Source organism: Mastigoproctus giganteus, chromosome 2 (genome assembly GCF_048544385.1).
Source record: "Mastigoproctus giganteus isolate SK-2022 chromosome 2, ASM4854438v1, whole genome shotgun sequence".
Taxonomy (NCBI): domain Eukaryota; kingdom Metazoa; phylum Arthropoda; class Arachnida; order Uropygi; family Thelyphonidae; genus Mastigoproctus; species Mastigoproctus giganteus.
Window position 1 is genome coordinate 6,573,172 of NC_143576.1, and position 20,195 is coordinate 6,593,366.

The 20,195-nt window shown below is 37.5% G+C and overlaps 1 protein-coding gene across 1 annotated transcript in view; it reads right to left on the minus strand.

The window, feature by feature from the left end:
• LOC150089137 (uncharacterized) overlaps positions 1–20,195 on the minus strand; it is a 448,517-nt gene that overhangs the window by 119,322 nt on the left and 309,000 nt on the right. The gene's annotated exons all lie outside the window — the stretch shown is intronic.

Consider the following 20,195-nt stretch of genomic DNA (forward strand, 5'->3'; position numbering starts at 1 on the left):
TTCTGTACTCCATTTCCTTCTTTTCATTTCATCTTCCTACTTTTCTAGCATCTTCTAGATTTGGCAATCTATATACTGAAACACTGCATCCGTTCTCCAAGATTTTTTAAAATAAAATCACCAATATATTTACCAATATGATTCGAGCATTGGCAATCGAGGTGAGCGGATGCACTTTGTCAGGGTTTCTCAGTTAAGTGGATTGGATTACTGTTGATTAGTGCTTTTAAATATTTGATTTATTTAGATATTGTTGGATTATTTTGTTATAGCTTTTCCTGTAACAGTTTGATTTTTATAATATTATAGATATAATTTTTTAAAGTTAATTTTCATTGATATTTAGCTAATTTTATAATGGTAGTTACGAGATCTGCCTTAGTCACGTCACAGGGTATCGTGACTCACACGGAAATAGCCGATGGCGATTTACGGGTGAGTCGTGATTTATTCCATTGCGGAACCTGTGGAATGTTTTCCAAGGTCGACCTGGTGACTAATCATAGCTCACCTGGGGATTATTTTCTTTGTGATCGATGTAAGGAGTGCACTGATCTTAAATTACAATTTGGTGCACTGATGGAACAATTTGAGTCCCTGAAAAAACGTGTACTTGCCCTCGAGAATAATGCATCTGGGAGCTCGTCAGGGACTCAAGACGTACGGCTTTCAGTACGGCTTGTATAATGTATTTAGGAAGGATAGGATAGATAGAAGGGGTGGTGGGGTAATGCTTCTTATCAGAAGCAGCCCGAGTGCCACGATAGCTTTCCCGGATTCGGACATTTCACATGCTAATATAGAATCTGTATGATGTGAGATAGTTGGAAACAAAGGTATAATGCGAGTAGGAGTAATCTACAGACCAGGTGATTGTAAAGATTATGGCGAGAAAGCCTCTACATGCAAATGAAATGGGCAAGTAAGCGTCAATGTCTTATTATGGGTGATTTCAATTTGCCTCTAATTGATTGGAGTAAATGGGAAGGAAACTTGACATCGGGAACAAAAATCAATTAGATGACTGTTATTTGTATCAACATGTCAGGGAAAGTACTAGAGAAAAGAATATCCTAGACCTCATCATCACCACTCATGAATCAGATGACATAACAGGGCTGACTGTAGAGGAACCAGTAGCAGGAAGTGATTACAGAGTTCTACGGTGGATGATGATGATGAGAGAGGTAGCAGCAGTAAAAAGCAAAGGAATGGGTTTTAATTTCAGAAAAGGAAATTACGATGCCTTAAGGTACTACATGGCCTCTATTAACTAGGTAGATATCGCACAGAGAATGAATACATTTGAACTGTGCTATGCTTTTAAAAGATTAATCACAGATGCCTTGAATGCGTATTTACCATTAAAAAAAAAATCCAACTTGGAACCCACCAAGAGGAGGGTTCTAAGTTGGATGAATAGTGAAGTTGCCACATTACTTGAGCAGAAAAAGGAGGCATGGAAAGGTTACAGAGCAATAAAAAGTACTGAAGCCTATAACAGCTACAAGATGATCAGTAATAGAGCCACAGAAAAAGGTTCGACAGCCAAAGGCAGTTTATAAGAAATCACTAGCAAACAGAGCAAAGAAGGGGGATAAGGAATTCTTCACATATATAAATGCCAAGAAGAGCAAGCCAAACCAGATCGGACCTTTACATAAGGGAAAGGGGATAGTATGAAATACACCAGCTGCCGTTGCAGATGAACTCAACAGTTATTTTGCATCGACTTATTTACAAATTAAAAACCTTTGTGGAAATTGTGGGAGCGAAGTTGAAAAATATGTAATTAATGATATTGAAATTTCACAAGATTATTTAATGAAAAAACTTTTGAGCCTACAGGCCAGTAAGGCTCCTGGAATTGATGGAATATTATACCCTATAATCTTAAGGGAGGCAGCAAGTGAGTGCATTGAACCATTGAGGCTAATTATGCGAGCATCACTAGACTATGGGAAGATTCCCTTGGATTGGAAAAGTGCCAATGTATCTCCCATACATAAGGGTGGCTCTAAGAGTGAAGTGGGAAATTATCGACCTGTCAGTGTGACTTCAGTGGTAGGGAAAATCATGGAGGCAATGATCAAGGGTGGAATTCAGGATCATTTGGATCGAAATGAAATTCTCAAGGATACTCAGCATGGTTTTGTAAAGGGAAAATCATGTTTAACAAATCTGGTTCACTATTTTAAAAGGGTCACTCACAAGCTGCATTTAGGGAATAATTTCAACATTGTTTATTTAGATTTCAGCAAAGCTTTTGACTCAGTCCCACATGAGCGGTTGCTTTATAAGCTGGAATAGGTTGGAATCACTGGGAAAATCCTTAGATGGATAGCAGGATGGCTTCAGAGCAGGAGGCAAAGGGTTGTGATAAATGGCTATTCCTCAGATTAGGTTGATGTAAGAAATGGGGTTCCCCAAGGATCAGTATTACGACGACTGTTGTTTTTAATTTTCATAAATGACATCGATGAAGGAATAGAGGGCATGATGTCTAAATTTGCAGATGATGTTAAAATCGGTAGAGTAGTTAATGATCACTGTCAAGCTGAGTTTATTCAGAGAGACTTAGATAGATTTCAGGAATGGTCAGAAAATGGCAGCTATGCTTTAATCCAACAAAGTGAAAGGTATTACACCTGGGAAACAGTAATCCCAAAATAACTTATTCACTTGGTGAAGTTCAACTAAACCCAGTACTGGAGGAAAGGGACTTGGGTGTTACAATACAGTCAGACTGAAATTCTCTGAGCATTGTAAACAGGTTGGAAGGAAGACCCATGGTGTCCTGTCGATGATCTATCGAACTTTTGCAAGTAGAGATAGGGACGTGATAATCCCATTATATAAGGCTTTTGTTAGACCACACTTGGAATACTGTCTTCAAGTATGGAGACCGCACCTAAAGAAAGACGTCGAGCTTCTTGAAAGTATGCAAAGATGGGTAACTCACCTGGTGAGATCGGCAAAAGGGCATCCTTATGAAGAAAGCCTTCGAATATGTAGGTTGCAGAGTTTGGAAACTAGACACCTTAGTAGAGGAGATTTGGTTGAGGTGTTTAAGGCTCTGCACTAGTAAAACGAATGAGGACGAAATTTTCAAGATTATAAATGATGCTAGAACTATGGGACATAAATTCAAGTTACGGGGGGGGGGGGAATGTTTATATTGGACTGCAGGAAGTTTTATTTTAGCCAGCGAGTTATAAATTACTAGAATAAGTTGCCTATATGGGTCATAGAGGCTGACAGTTTGGGGAAATTCAAAGGTCATCTGGATAGTACCTTCAGGTCAGGGAAGTGCATAGGATGATAGGTGTAATTTCCTTTTCTTTTATTAATTGATATTATTTATTTATTATTATTATTTTTTTTGGCTGGTGCAGCATAAGCAATAGGCTTTCTTGCACCATGCGGCCATTACTAATACTAATATACACAGGGTGTCCACAAACCTCCCTTAAACATTATTGTGTTAATAAGAAATGTTGTAAATCTGAAACCCTTTCAGATAAGAGGATATCTTCAAGTTTTTTTTTTACCAACTATAGAATGTGCATGCTGCAATAGATTGGCAGCATAACAGGAAAACTGTAAATACGGTAATTTAATTGCCTTTTGCACAATTTTACTCTCTGGGGATTTGTGAAAGACCAGCTCTAAGTTCAAGCTATACCAGGAAACATAATGGAAATTAATGCATTTCTGAAGCAATCAGCAGCATTGACAGGTATATGTTGTGTCAAATATGTGAACTGGATTATAGCTGGGAGATATGCAGAGTAACTAAAGGAGCCCTCATCAAACATCTCTAATCAAAACTTGAAGATATCCTCTATCATGTGGAAACGCTTTCAGGTTTGTATGATGTACTATTCAGACAATGATGTTTTAGCATGAAAAGGAGATTTGGGTACACCTTGTACATGTGTGTGTGTGTGTGTGTGTGAACACATACACACTGTGCATATATGGACAATTAGACAATTAAAGCATATGTAATGCTATGTATGCTGTAGAGAGATTTATAGAGAGCCATTCTATAAATCCAAAAAATAATTAGCAGAACCTATCAGTCAGTATCCACAGAATCTTGCGTGCGTGTGTGTGTGTGTGTGTGTGTGTGTGTGTGTGTGTGTGTGTGTGTGTGTGTGTGTGTACACGAGATGTGCGAATCAATAAAGTTCCTTGACTGGTGCTATCATGTTTGATGAGTTTGAAAATAAACAGAAAAATGTTGTAGTTCAAATATTTCTGCCAACAGACGGTGGAATAGAGATTGTCCAGTAGGATGAAACTGGTTGTAGGTAGCAACCAGTTTCATTAGCAGTGCTAATATTCATGTCATGATTTTGCAATGGAGCATCCTTTTTGCGATATATAAGAAAAGACTGAGTTTTAGAAGGATTGAAATCAACTAAGTTGTCTTTGCCCCACTGAAATTGGCATTTAAGGAATTGGTAGCAGATTTTCAAGAAGTTGAAGCTGATTGAGCAGGGCAAGGTTTCTCAAAATGGAAAGTGGAATGCAATGTGCTATCATCGGCAAAACTATGGATAGGATTTCCAGTCAATGGAAGAAGGTCAATAGTGAAATTATAGTATCCTTATAATACCGTGATAAATCTGACTAAAAAATGAATAGCAAATGCTTAGAAAACGGTACTCACCTTGTATAAATCTGCAATAAAATTTTTTTGTAGATGTTGGTTAAATTTAGATTGAAAGAGGCATTAAATAGAACTAAGGCACGATCAGAGAAAATATTTTAAACAGATTTTAAAATGAGCGCAAGGAAGTAGAAATGCAGATCTCCAATCCTTGGTTGTCATAAAGAGGTTAAAAGACGTGAATGAAAAAAAAAAAAAAAAAAAAAAAAAGAGAGAAGACCGGTGGTGCCAATAGTCGTTACGATGGACTTTCGTGAGTAAACCATCATCAGTTGGCAAATGGAAGAGAAGTGAGCGCGTGTTGTATTTAAAGTTAATCTAAACTCCCATTATGCTCTTTTTGACACGTGGGAACTTTAGCCGCGAGAGGTTCCAAGCCAGTGAAAGGTTGAAGGGAAGTTTAGCGTTAATAATGTTGAGATCAGAATGGTGTCGGTATCATTCGATGGTGAGGGCTTCGTATTGAAGAATTCTGTAGCTCGATCTAAGTTTAATAATAGTGATGGCAGAGTCAACAAGGGGGGTGTGGTTGTTGTGGGTTTGAGCATGGGTTGTTAACTCAGTGCAGGATTGACTTGTCTTGAAACTGTTGAAGTGGTAGTATGCGCGGGTATTGGAAGTTGTGGAGGAACCAAATTTGGTGGTTGTGCTGCCGATGTAACAGGTGTCGCAGTTCAGTTGGCATTTTATGAGATACATTAAGTTATTGAGATCATTGATGGGATATTTGTGTGTATCTTTGTAAGAATTAAATAGGGAACCTAGTTTATTGTAAGTGGAGAAGGTGAGGGAGATGTCGGTATCTTTGAATGCACGTCGGAATTGTGCTGCAAGTTCACTATGGTAAGGGAGAACTATGCGAGTATTTGTCTTGTGACTGTGTCTGGTGGGGTTATTAATACTGTTTTTTACGGTGGATATTGTGTGTTGGATGAGTTGAGGGGGATAGCTCCTGGCTATGAATTTATCAGTAAGGTATTGAAGTTCATTGTGTAGATCGTTTTGTGAAGAGGTGAATTTGATAGCGTTGTATATTTGGTTGTGTAAGACGGCTTTTTTGGTACTAAGGGGATGATGTGAAGTGAAATGTAGATATTTACCGGTGTGCGTATTTTTTCTGAAAATCTTGATATTTAAATTTGTGTCTGTTGTATAAATAGTGAGGTTAAGAAACTTTTCTTAACCAACACTAATGTGCATATTGATTTCACCCTGCAAGCATTACGTGTACTTCTAACAGCTGATGACACTTTAACAAACCGTACCTCTCTTTCAGTTGACCACATCCTTGAACTTACCACTCTTTTACTAGACGCTAGATATTTTAGATTCAACAATAAAATTTATCGACAAACATTTGGTTTACCAATGGGTTTAGGCATTTCTGCCCCCCTTTCTGAAATTTATCTCGCCACTATTGAAAACCAAATTTTACAACCTTTCCCCTCTGAAATTAAATTATACATCCACTACGCCGATGATATCCTAATAATAGGCAACAGAACAACCATAGACAATCTTTTTTTAAAATTCAATACAATACATGACAGGCTAAACCTTACCCTCGAAATCGCAATGGACAACCAGATTAATTTTCTTAACCTCACTATTTATACAACAGACACAAATTTAAATATCAAGATTTTCAGAAAAAATACGCACACCGGTAAATATCTACATTTCACTTCACATCATCCCCTTAGTACCAAAAAAGCCATCCTACACAACCAAATATACAACGCTATCAAATTCACCTCTTCACAAAACGATCTACACAATGAACTTCAATATCTTACTGATAAATTCATAGCCAGGAGCTATCCCCCTCAACTCATCCAACACACAATATCCACCGTAAAAAACAGTATTAATAACCCCACCAGACACAGTCACAAGACAAATACTCGCATAGTTCTCCCTTACCATAGTGAACTTGCAGCACAATTCCGACGTGCATTCAAAGATACCGACATCTCCCTCACCTTCTCCACTTACAATAAACTAGGTTCCCTATTTAATTCTTACAAAGATACACACAAATATCCCATCAATGATCTCAATAACTTAATATATCTCATAAAATGCCAACTGAACTGCGACACCTGTTACATCGGCAGCACAACCACCAAATTCGGTTCCTCCACAACTTCCAATACCCGCGCATACTACCACTTCAACAGTTTCAAGACAAGTCACTCCTGCACTGAGTTTACAACCCATGCTCAAACCCACAACCACACCCCCCTTGTCGACTCTGCCATCGCTATTATTAAACTTAGATCGAGCTACAGAATTCTTCAATATGAAGACCTCACCATCGAATGGTACCGACACCATTCTGATCTCAACATTATTAACGCTAAACTTCCCTTCAACCTTTCACCGGCTTGGAACCTCTCGCGGCTAAAGTTCCCACGTGTCAAAAAGACCATCGTGGGAGTTTAGATTAACTTTAAATACAACATGCGCTCACTTCTCTTCCATTTGCCAACTGATGACGGTTTACTCACAAAAGTCCATCGTAACGACTATTGGCACCACCGGTCTTCTCTCTTATTATTATTATTATTTTTTTTTCATTCACGTCTTTTAAGCTCTTTATGACAACCAAGGATTGGAGATCTGCATTTCTACTTCCTTGCGCTCATTTTAAAATCTGTTTAAAATATTTTCACCCCATTCCCGACCTTAGTTCTATTTAATGCCTCTTTCAACCTAAATTTAACCACCATCTACAAAAAAATTTTATTGCAGATTTATACAAGGTGAGTACCGTTTTCTAAGCATTTGCTATTCATTTTTTTTTTGGAAGATGGTCATTAATATACAAGAGGAAAAGAGTGGGGGAAAGAACTGAACCTTGGGAGACACCAGCATTAGTAGAGAAGTTAGAAGACAGAGAGCCATCTACCATCACCCTCAGTGAGCAATCAGAAGGAAAACTGGATAACCAATTACAAAAAACAGTAAGCAAACCATAAGGCGGAAGCTTGTTTAGAAGACCTTTATGCCAAACATGATCAAAAGTCTTTGAGATGTCAAGAGCAACTGTTTGTGTTTCACCAAACTTTTCCATTGAATTAGACCATAAATGGGTAACATAAGCCAGAATATCACCAGTGGATCGACACTGACATAATCCATACTGCCAATCGTTGATCAGTCGGAAGGTTTCTAGGTAGTTTAAGAGATGCCAGTTAATTGATTTTTTCCATTACTTTAGAAACAGTAGAAGTAATTGCAATGGGACGATAACTGGATGGGAAGGATTTGTCACCCTTTTTAGGAACTAACTGGATATGAGCAAATTTCCAAGCAGAAGGAAAAACTACCTTTGGAATAAGAAAGTGAAAAAAGGCGGCAAAGAAAAGGAGTAAGTTCTGCAGCACAGGTTTTGAGAACAAGTGGAGAAATACCATCAGGACCTGGAGCTTTCTTAGAATCAAGATTTGTCAAAATCCTTCTGACATCCTTTTGACAATCACAGGAGGCATTCAATGGAGTCTGCTAGAAATGGTGTGAGGTGTTTTACCAAGATCATTATTATGTGAATTGGAAGAAAAATGGGATGCTAGCAGGTCAGCTTTATCCTTGGCCGAAGTGAAAAAAGAACCATCTGGTTTGGACAGAGATGGGAGCAGAGATAGGCAAAAGTTGCGGCCAATAGCTTTGGCAAGAGACCAGAATACTCGGCTACCATTAGGGCAAGAAGCAAGTTTTCTACTCTTAGCCTGTTCAAACTCTAGTTTGGACTGATTAATAACTGCCTTACAATTGTTGCAAGCTTTGGTGTAGACAGAAAATGAAACTGAAGAATTAGAAACAAGCCAATTACGATATGCATCGTTCTTCTCTTGAACAGTCTTTATCTAAACCTTTATCAAAGGTTTAGATAAAGGACGAGAATTTAAAGTAGAATGTGGGATAAAGGATTCCATTCCTGCAAAAAAAATCACACTGACATGATCAGAGAAAACTTTGACATAGAAGTTTTGAAAAGTAATCCGACCAAGGAAAAGAAAAAAAGAAATCTCGCAGGTCATCCCATTTTGCATTCTTGTAAATGCCAAACAATACGAAGTTGGAAATAGCCATGAGATAAAAGCTCCATTGGAGAAGAGACAATCACCAATTTGTGATCTGAGGTGCCTAAAGGACCTCTCACTTTGACCGTGTACTTAGAAGGGTTGTTTGTGAGAAAAAGATCAAGCGTGTTAGCTGTATGTTTTGTGAGAAAAAGATCAAGCGTGTTAGCTGTATGGTTAGGATTGTCCGGTATTCTTGTAGGTAAATGAACAATCTGTTTAAGGTCATTAATAATTGCAAAAGCCTCAGCATCTCAACCACATGGGTTGGTGTGACTAGAAAATAGAAGCCAGCTGGAGTTGTGAATATTAAAATCACCAAGGAAAATTATCTCACTGTTAGGCAAGTTGGACTGGAGAAAGTCAAAGAGCTCCAAGTGATTAGTGAAGTTGGGAGAACGGTAGAGACAACAGATGAATCTGACACAATGAGGTAGAGAGATTTTAAGCCAGAGAAGATCAAAAAGAGGAGATTCCAAATTACCAAGTCTCTGACAGAGAATATCGGAATGGACATATGCACAAGTACCACCTTTGAGGTGAAAGGAATCATACAGCGAATAATTTGGGCAACTGAGATGAACAGTAGTTGAATCAACCGATAACTGAGATTCTGTCAGAAAAAGTACATAGGATTTGGTAGACTGTAATGGACATCGTTGAGATTAGAATTGAGACCATGTATATTTGTGAAATGAATTAGGAAGTGCTTGGGAGGTTTAGATCTTTTCGCAGATAGCTTGCTCTATTAGTTTGAAAATTCATGGTGTATCCAATAGTAAGAAAAAGTGGGTGGGACATGCTGTATGAAATAATGAAATTTTTGGATATGGCATACACATCGTAAGAATATACCCAGATCCTTGACATAACATGGCCTCAACAATGCCCCCTGCATACACACTACTTGGACTCCCTCCAGTCATTATCTGGCAGAGTAGAGGTAGCAAGATTATACACTAGTTGATCCGAAAGCCAGGAGGCTTACCAATAGCCTCCTGGTAAAAATTATTGGTAACTCTCCAACTAGAGAGTTACCAATAATTTTTAGTCCGGTGTACTAACTAGCGGCCAGCCTGCAAACACCGTTTTAGAGCTGTACTCTCGAAATGTAAGGAAGATTGGATCTCGTCACTATGTTCATCATAACCTCAAAAGTCATCAATCATGCTGCATGATGGAAGAGATGGGGAAGGGTTGACCGGAACTTAGCTCTGGAGACTAAACATGGGTTCCACCACTTCAAGCCTCCAATTAGCAAAGTTCTGGTTTTGCACCGGTTGATGAGAGTCATCAACCACCTAGTAAAATTTATTAAAATTACTAGTCCCAGCCAGCTTCTCTGGCAATCCCATCACCTATATAGAATACTGTACAAATGCTTTATATGATACATATAATATAGCACAATAAGATAAAATAATACAATATATATGCATATGGACATTTATTCACCACGAAATCACATAATTTAAAGATGTGATCTGGTCGTGAATAAATGTCATTAATCACATGTCAATAATCACATCATTTAAAGATGTCATTAAAGTCAATGCATCACAAGGAGATGCACCAGTTCCAGGTGAAATAAATGACACAAAGAGATGCACCACCTAATGGAGTCACTGCAGCACAAGGAGATATGCCACCTACAGATAATATAAGGAATGCATCATTGTTTGGGGAAAGGAAGGTCTATTCAAAATTTGTGCCACACAGCCTCATGGATGAACAGAAGCAGCAAAGAGTGTTACCACATGAAAACTTTATCTAGCCTTGTCAAGACAGATGAGTGTTGGATGTTTCAGTATGACTCAGAGATGAAGTCTCACAGGATGCAGTGGGCTTAAAAATCATCACCTAAGCCCAAAAATTTTCATTTACAGAAGTCCAGATCAAGGTGATGCTGATCATATTTTCAATAAACAGGGTGTCATTCACAAGGAATTTGTACCTGAAGGGGGAGGGATTCAATGCTGCATTCTACATACAGGTGCTCCAAAGCCTATTGAAGTGTGGAGGCCACAATTTAAGGAGAAAGACAGCTGGTTCTTGTTGCACATAATGCTCCTGGCCATTCCACACTTGTTGTAGACACTTTTGATGAAACATGGCACTGTACAGATCAACCATACTCCCCGATTGAGTACTAGCAGACTTCTTCCTCTTTCCCACTTTCAAAACTGCTCCCAAAGAAAGAATGATATTTCAGGACATTGAGGACATAAAAAATAATATTTAAAATATTATTAATAATATGTATAATAATACATTTCACTGAACTCTTTTCAGAAACTTTCAGAATGGTGTAATAAACACAGTCAATCAGGTGGTGATTACTCTGAATAAAAATGAAATTTGTGTTCTTTTTATTGCACCAGTCTGGTAACTTTATTGCCACACCTTATATATATATATAATATCAATAAATTGTGAAATGTACCATAAGAGAAGTATAAAGATGAAATATATTGTCTATATAACCTCATACAAAACAGTAGAGATAAATATAGCATAATATAAAACAGAAAAGAAAATAGATCCAAAATTTGAAACATATGAAGCAAAGAACAGAATAGAGTCTGGGTTTAAATTTGAAAACAGTCAAATATCACAAGTTTAATAATATTGTAAACACTATATTTTGCTTTGTGTGAGAGTCCACAACTACAGCAAATGGTACGGTAGAAGCAACAGAAGTAAAGAGTACTGTGGATGAAATAATTTAGAAATTAAATAAATAGAAAATAAACACAAATTTAGCTGGCACCAAAATATCAAAGAATGACAAAGTCAAAATGGTCATATTTCATCATTTAGACCTCAGCACATCGAACAACAAACAACATATACAAGGCAATATACAGTAGAGCGTTGATAATCCGAACTAATTGGGACCAGGGGTAGTTCGGACTACTGATTTTCAAACTCATCAAAAATACCATTCTGGAGACAAAAATAAAAAGGTTCAGTAAGTTTAGAAATAAAAACACTAATGTAATTACATATTTTTATTCATAGGTAACAAAACAAATGGAACTTTCAGCCACAATAACCCATATGTATAGGCTTTTAATGAAAATAATTACAGCTGTGTCCCCATATCCGCTGATTCAGTTACTCACGGTTAACCATGGAAAAAACCCGAAAAACTAAACATGTACTACTCGCATGTCCAATATGATGCTTCCCTTTTTTTTTTATGATGCGATTTTAAATCGAATAGCTTCCCTTTATTTTTTACAATGTCGCGTATGATTTGGTCACCAACATTATAAGGGTTCTTTAGAGATTTAACAGATGCACCGTTTTCAAACTTTTGAATAATTTCAAGTTTTTGTTTAATTGAAAGCACAACTCTTGTGTTTGCCCATCATTTTCACGATTTCTAAACAAAAAATAAAAAATAGTTACTACAGTATAAAAAAAAAAAAAAAAAAATTTCCCGACATAAATAATGAAACAAAATTTGTCATTTTGCAGTGCGACGGAACACAACAATCGACATGGCACACTAAATAAAATTAAACGTTTTGTCTCTCTCTTTTTTTTTTTATTTTGAGCAGTAGGTGTGAAGACAGTGGGGGTTGCAAGATAATAGGTACACTAATCTCCCAGTGACGACTTGTAACACCAGTTCTTGTTGCTTATTTACTACTTACAAAATATCCGTTTATACCTTTTCTGGTTATTACTTGAATTTTATGATTTCTGTGTTTTTGTTTTTTTTAATTTGGAGTCTTAAAGTGTCCCGGTTAATCCAATCGCAGTAAATCGAAAGTCTGCTGTACTTTATTATTACCGTATTTAATGCTGATAATGTCTTTCTGTGTGTTTAATTTATCAATTAAACTTTATTATACGTATGTATATACAAGAAAATCACATTACATATGGAGTCAGCAGGTGTTCGCTTATATCTGCAGTTTCAGCCACCCATGGTAGGTCTTGGAATATAACCCCCGCAGATACGGGGGTTTTACTGCACTTATTTTTTGCTGCACCATTTTCGAACTTTGTTTTTTTGCTGCCAGATCTCTCACTCTTTTCAACAAGAGTAGTTGAGCTGGACAGAATTCACTGTGTTGTTTGTACGAAGCTATCGCAGTCTCTGGCCCGTCGAATACCTCAGCGTGCGTAGGTCCAGTTTTGACGTCATGTTATTTGTCATTGCCTTTGTCCATATCATTTTCAGGAGTCCAGTTTCTTTTACATTCACAATTTCATTTTCATTTAAAACAGGAAACCCAATAGCATCAATATCATTTTCCAGCCATGCCGTTGCATCACCTTCATTGCAATCTTCAAACCCAGGAATTGACTAAAACAAGTTGATCATGTCAGTTGGTATTTGTCCCTCATCTCCTTTGGTTCGATTCTGCTCATCTATGGTGTCTTCTGCAACAGGCCACATTTTTTTCCAAGCATTTTTTAAATTCTGTGCAGTGAGTGATTCCCACACATCAGCTAACATGTAGCATCTGTCCTTGAGACTGAGCTTTTCAAAAAAGCTACGATGCTTTCTTCATTGCTTTCTGCCAAAAAGCAAATGACACAAGGCTTGTTTTTTGCAGATTCTCTTCAATTTTTCGATGGCTCCTTGGTCCAGCAATTGGAGTGAGGTATTGTTTGATGGAAGGAACATGACCTTGCATCCGTTGTCTATTTTGCTTAATGTTTCCACTGAAGGATGTGATGCCACATTGTCTAGGATAAGCAGGACCTTGCCGATTTTGCCTTCTCATTCACGATACTTTTTGACATTCAAAATAAAATCGTTGGTATCATCCATGTGTTTTTTTTTTTTTTTGGGCTTTATAACTCACAGGGAGGCAGGAGACATTTTTAAAACAACAGGGTTTCTTTGATTTTCCTATCAACATCAATGGCATAAGCATGAGTCCCATTGGCATTAGTGCAAACCATAACTGTAACTTGCTGTTTACTCACTTTAAACCCAGGAACAGCTTTTCACGGCGAGATGGAAGAGATTTTCGAGGCAGTGACTTCCAGTTTATTCTATTCTTGTCAGTGTTGTATACGTCACCTTTGGAGTATCTTTCACTTTCCATAAGATTGATAAACGTTTTTTAAATGATTCTGCTGCCACAAAGTCACAAGATAAAATTTCCCCTTCAATGTGAAGTTCTCTAATGCCATGCCATGATTTAAAGTTTTTTAGCCAGCCTGTACTGGCTTTAATATCTGAGGGACTGCCTAATTTTTTGTTAAAATCCAAAATTGACAAGTAACAGTATTTCATATACTAAACAGCCAAGAAACTAAGTGACTTGTCTGAATAGCAGCAATCAGGTTATTTTGTTTCAGTATTAGTAGTGACAAATGAAGCAAGAAAGCAAGCTTATACAGCATTAGCAAAAAAAAAATAATAATAATAATAATAATTCCCATATCACTTGTCCATCCCCTCTAGGGCTTGCAAACGGGTTTATAAAACCGGTTAAATCGGTTTTCATATTGAGTTGTTAAAACTGAAACCGAGCGTCTAAAACCGGATTCGAATATTTTCTTAGTTAACCCTCGAATATAGTTTTTTGTTATGCACATTTTCTTTTGTTTGTTTGTTTGTTTGTCTGGATTGTTCAACTGCTTTATGTTTTAAACATGTTTTTTATTTTATTTTATTTTATGTTTAGGTATGAATCTCATGGGCAAGTGGCCCAAATCTAGGAGGGGTACCTTCTATCTTCCCACCTGTATCATGGCACGATGTAGGTGTACTCATTTATGACTGAGTGAGTCGGAGCGATAGCGTAAAAGAAAATGCTCAACATTTCTCCGTTCCATCTATCTTGTTTGCAGGGCACGTTATGGAACGCGCCTTATTGATGGTTACCCACTAGAAACAGATTTGCTGAATATTGCATCAAATTTCAATCATAGAAACTTTTTTGCTTCTTTATTCCTATTAAATTTGTGATCAAATGTTCTCCAAAAAGCAGCTTCACCAAATTTAGCTTTTATGTAATTTTGAAAATACAATAGATTTAATTGGTGGGAAAAAAATTGCAAGTAAATAAATAAAAAATTTCTTTCGTGAAAATTTTGAAACTTGCCTCGTTTAGACTCTTCATTCAGTGCTTAAGGGAGTGACACATAGTATTGTGCCTTTGTTATCTTCAATATTTTTATTTAAAATTGTCAGTGATATAAATTCCTACTTTTTTTTTTTTTTTTTTTTCATCAGCCATTTTCAATCCACTGCAGGATGAAAGCCGCTCCAGCAACTTTCCAGTTCCTTCTATTTTGAGCACTGGCCATCCATTTACTACCCACAAACTCGTGAATTTCATCTATCCATCTCCGCCTTTGTCTTCCAGGTTTTCTTCTAGCTCCTCTTGGATACCATTCTGTTATTTTCTTAGTCCATCTGTCATCATGTCTTCGAGCTATGTGTCCTGCCCAAGACCATTTTAGTTCTTTAGTTTTGATAAGAATGTCCTTTACTTGAGTTTGTTGCCTAATCCACGTGTTTCTCTTCTTATCTAACAGTCTGATTCCCAATATGATTCGTTCTATTCTTCGCTGTGTAGTTCTCAGCTTCTCTTCCATTCTTTTGGTGAGTGCCCAAGTTTCACTTCCATAAGTCATGGTTGGGAGTATACATTGGTTCATTATTTTACGTTTCAGACAAACTGGGATATTGCTCTTCAGTATGTGACTATATTTCCTGAATGCTATCCATCCAAAAATTTATTCTTCTCTTGACTTCCAGCCATTTATCATTATTACAGCTAATAACTTGTAACAGATAAGTATATGAGTCCACCTTTTCAATTACTGCTCCTTCAATCATTACTTCCCTTTCTGTGGCATACTTGTTCATCATTATTTTTGTTTTAGCCATATTCATCTTTAGTCCAAAATCCTTACTAGCTGTGCATAACTGATTAAGATTTTCCTCTAATTCTTTGGGATCGTGGCTTACGACCACAATGTCATCTGCAAATCATAAATGGTTTAGGTACTCTCTGTTCACATTGACTCCTTTCTGCGACCAGTCTAATCTTCTGAAAGCTTCCTCAAGGGCAGCAGTAAACAGCTTCGGAGATATTGTGTCTCCTTGTCGAACTCCTTTCTCAATTTTAAATTTCCTACTGTCTTTGTCTAGTCTAATAAAGGATGTAGCACACTCATATATTTTCTTCAAAATCATAATATATGGGGTATCAATGCCTTGTCTTTCCAGTGCCCGAAACATTGCCTTATGCTGTATGGAGTCAAATGCCTTTTCATAATCCACAAATGCCAGGCATAATGGTGTTTTATATTCATTTGCTTTCTCCATTAGCTGTGATATTACGTGAAGGTGATCCATAGTTGAGAATCCTGTCCTAAAGCCAGCTTGCTCTTTCGGTTGATTCTCATCAAGTATTCTTTCTAATCTGTTAGTAATGACCCCTGTGAACAACTTGCAGATGTGGGATAACAAACTAATTGGTATATAATTTCCAATTTCTGATTTATCTCCTTTCTTATGCAGCAAAACTATGATTGCATTATTCCACTGCTTAGGCGTCACACCTTTTCTAATGCACTTTGTGAAGAGCCTTGCCAGTTTTTGTGTTATGTCTCTTCCTCCCAATTTTAACAATTCTACAGTAACTTCGTCTTCCCCCGGGGCTTTCTGATTCTTCATTTCCTTCAATGCATGTTCTACCTCATCAGGAAGAATATCGGGTATGTCGTATGTGTTGCTACTTTGCAATCCATCTTCCCCACTGCTGGCATCATTCCACTGCTCCATGTATAATTCTCTATAGTAGTCTTCTGCTATTTGAATTATGCCTTCTCTGCTGTTTATAAGTACACCATCGCTATTCTTCAGTTTCAGTATCATTTGTCTTTCTGTATTACTGCGAATGGCTGCTGATTAAAATCCTTTGTTTTCCCTTAATGCTTGTTCTACTTTTCTTGTGTTAAATCTTCTTATGTCCTCTCTGAGTCTCTTTCTAATGGCTTTGCATAACTCAGTATACTCAATTTTCTCCCTGTCAGTGTTTTTCTTGCTTTTCATTTGTCGTCTTCGGTTCATCATGACAAGTGTTTCTTGACTAATTTTTTCTTCTTTGGATTTCTTTTTCCCTATAGGTTTCTTGGGCTTTATCACTTTCAAAAAGTTGTAATATTCCTCGTCGATATCTTGGTCCTGAGCAGTCTGCGGAAGCTCAAACTGGTTCTTAAGTTCCAGTACATACTGCTTTTTCTCCTCTTCTGTTATCTCAAAGACCTTTGTATTATTTACTCGAGTCAGTTTTTTCCTTTCCTTTCCTACATCTATATCAAGTGTACATCTTACCATTCTGTGATCACTTCCAACATTTACCTTATTCAGGACGGTAACATCATTCGCAATATATCTTCTGTTAGTGAGGATGAAGTCGATTTCATTAGTAGTTAATCCATTCGGACTTTTCCATGTCCACTTTCTGTTCACCCTTTTCTTGAAAAAAGTGTTCATTACTGACAGTCCTTGAGATTCTGCAAATTCCACAAGTCTTTCACCTCTTTCATTTCTTTCACCAATTCCAAAATTTCCTATAGTTCCTCTTTCTGTGCTGTTTTGCCTTTTTCCAACCTTGGCATTGAAGTCCCCCATAATAATAGTGTAGTGGGTTTTCTGCTCATCTAGAAGACTCTCAATTTCGGTGTACATTTCTTCAACCTCTTCATCATCATGGCTCGATGTTGGTGCATAAATCATTATAATCTTTAGCTTGTACCTCTTAGAAATCTTGAGTATTAGTCTTGACACCCTTGGTGATGTACTTTTGAATTCCAAAATTTTGTTTTTAAAATCTTTATGGACCAGAAACCCAACTCCACCTTCACTCCTTTAACTGTTTCCATTGGTGTACAGCAGATTTCCACTTGATAAACTTATAAGTGATTCATTTCTTCTTCTTGTTTCAGCCAAACCAATGATATTCCAATTAACATTTTCTAATTCCTTTTCCAGCTCTAATATCCTGTCTTCACCGATGAGTGATCTTACGTTATAACAGGCCAGGTTCAGTTTCCGTGCATGGCAGCCAGGTCGTACCCAGAGATTCTTAGCACCCTCTGCTTCCACTCTGATCCTCTCGCTGCCGTAAGAGGGAGAGTGAAAGCTGCTGGGGACTGAGGGCCATTTGTTTTGTCGTGCTGTCGTATGCTGGAGGGTTTGGTCTTTTCCTCTTCACGCTGACCAGGCGTCTTGAAGAGAACCACTCTACACGTTCGTTGCCACCTAAGTGACGTAACGGGGCTTACCATCGAGAAGGTGTGTGCATGAGTGGATTTTAGGGAGGCAGGCCAACCAGACTTCTCCTAAATCTTCTGTAACAGAGAGAGATATTGGATCCATCAGTGTTTTAGGCTGAGTGTCTGATAACACACAGGATACCTGTTCCCCTCTAAGCCCCAAATATATTCCTAAGCCCCAAATATAAATTCCTACTAATTAATATTTATCACTCTTAATATGTCTAAGATGAAATCAAATGTATGGAATTATTTTCCTCTAAAAAGCAAGGATGAAGCACAATGTTCGTGTCAGAAGATAATGAAGTTGTCTGGAGGATCTACATCATCTTTGATGTTGCATTTAAAGAAAATGCATCAGATTGACATTAAACAAGATAACAGTGAACCTCCCGTAAAAATGGTAAGAACATTAGAAAACTTTATTGTTAAAAAATCTATGGAAGAAGAGATTTCAAAATTAGCTGCTTTAGATGGATTTTCTTTTAATTCAATTGCCAAGAGTGAGTTTATACAATCAAGCCTACACCTTCAGAGAAATAAATATGATAAATTACCACCAGCCTCAGTGAATGGAATTAAAAATATGGTTCTGAATTATTATAAAACTAAGAAAGAAGAACTCATTCAGCATTTCAAAAATTCATTGGTTTTGGGTGCATGGTATTCACTGACTGTAGACGAATAAAAGGTACATGAATATAAATGTGCATTCAAAAGACAATCATTGGTTGTTAGGTCTTATTGAGATTAATGGTTCACTTGATAGCAGAAGAACTGAGCAAATTGTGAATGGACACTTGAAAGAATTTGGTTTGAAGTTGGATGAGGATATTGTTGCCTGCACCACCAATGGAGCAGCAATGATGATTAAGTTTGGCAAGCAAATTATGCCTAATCATCAACAGTGTATAGCCCATTGTATACATCTGTCAGTTATAGATGTACTTTATGAAAAAGCAATCAATTATGGTGCCACAGTCTCTGAGTCTCCCAGAGACAATGAAGAAAATGAAAATAATGAAGAAAGTGGTGATGATGAAGAAGTTGAAGAAAGACAGCAAGGCATGCTTTATCAAACCGACTTTACCGATGAGCTCATTTATTTCATCAATCCAATGGCCAATATTGTACAAACTATTAAAAAGTCAGAAAAATTTGCAAGCTTTTTCGAAAATCGCCTACCAAAAATGACATATTACAAAATTTTGTTAAAGCAAAATTTAATGGGAAAGTATATAAACTTATATTAGATTGCAAGACTAGATGGGACAGCACATTCTATATGACTGAGAGATTTTTGAAATTGAAAAATCACATTTAAAATGCTCTATGTGCAGCACTGTCGACTGAAGCTGTGTCTGACGATGACTGGAAAACACTTGAATTGCTATGTGAAACTTTGCGACCAGTTGAAATGATTCTGAAGGCTATCACCTCAGAAGATACAGACTTACTTAAAGCAGAGTCTTCAATAGAATTTCTGCTTGCTAAGCTTGATGCAGCAGAAAACCCATTTGCTTTAAAGTTTCACCAACGCCTTTTTCAGCGTTACAATGCAAGACGAATTTGCCAAACTGTGGCTTTGCTGAGCTATTTGCTGAGACGCCCAAATTTGCTGCTGAAATTTGGGCGTCAGCGGCACCATCAATAAAGAAACCACTCTTTGCCACAGAATTCTGGCTCCTAAAGTGGGCCAACAGGAAGCACAACCTTCCAGCTCTGATTCACACCACGCAGCTTGCCAACTCTCTCGGGATTCCACGGCTTCCCACCTTAGTCGAAGACCAACGCCTCCTAGCAACAGTCAAGATGATAACAGGCATAATCGCAACACCTTCATTCTGGGATACCTGTGGCTGGAGGATCCCCCCTGCTGCCCTTAGGGCCAATCCCGAGCTCTACTCGCATTCAGCGCGACTCCATCTCTCGGACAGGTTCCTTCCTCAGCAGATGTTCAAGCAAACCCAGGCACTTGACGCCGACCTGAACAAATTCGCTATTGACCGGACTTACAGGAAAAAAATTATGTCTAGTAGGACTAATCTGCATTGACATGTGTACCTTGCATCTGTTCCTGTCTGATTGAGCTGGTGTTCTTATCTCGATGTTAAGTCAGCTCAATCAGACCTAACTCTCGTAAGGAGTTCTCTCCTTTGTATAAAATA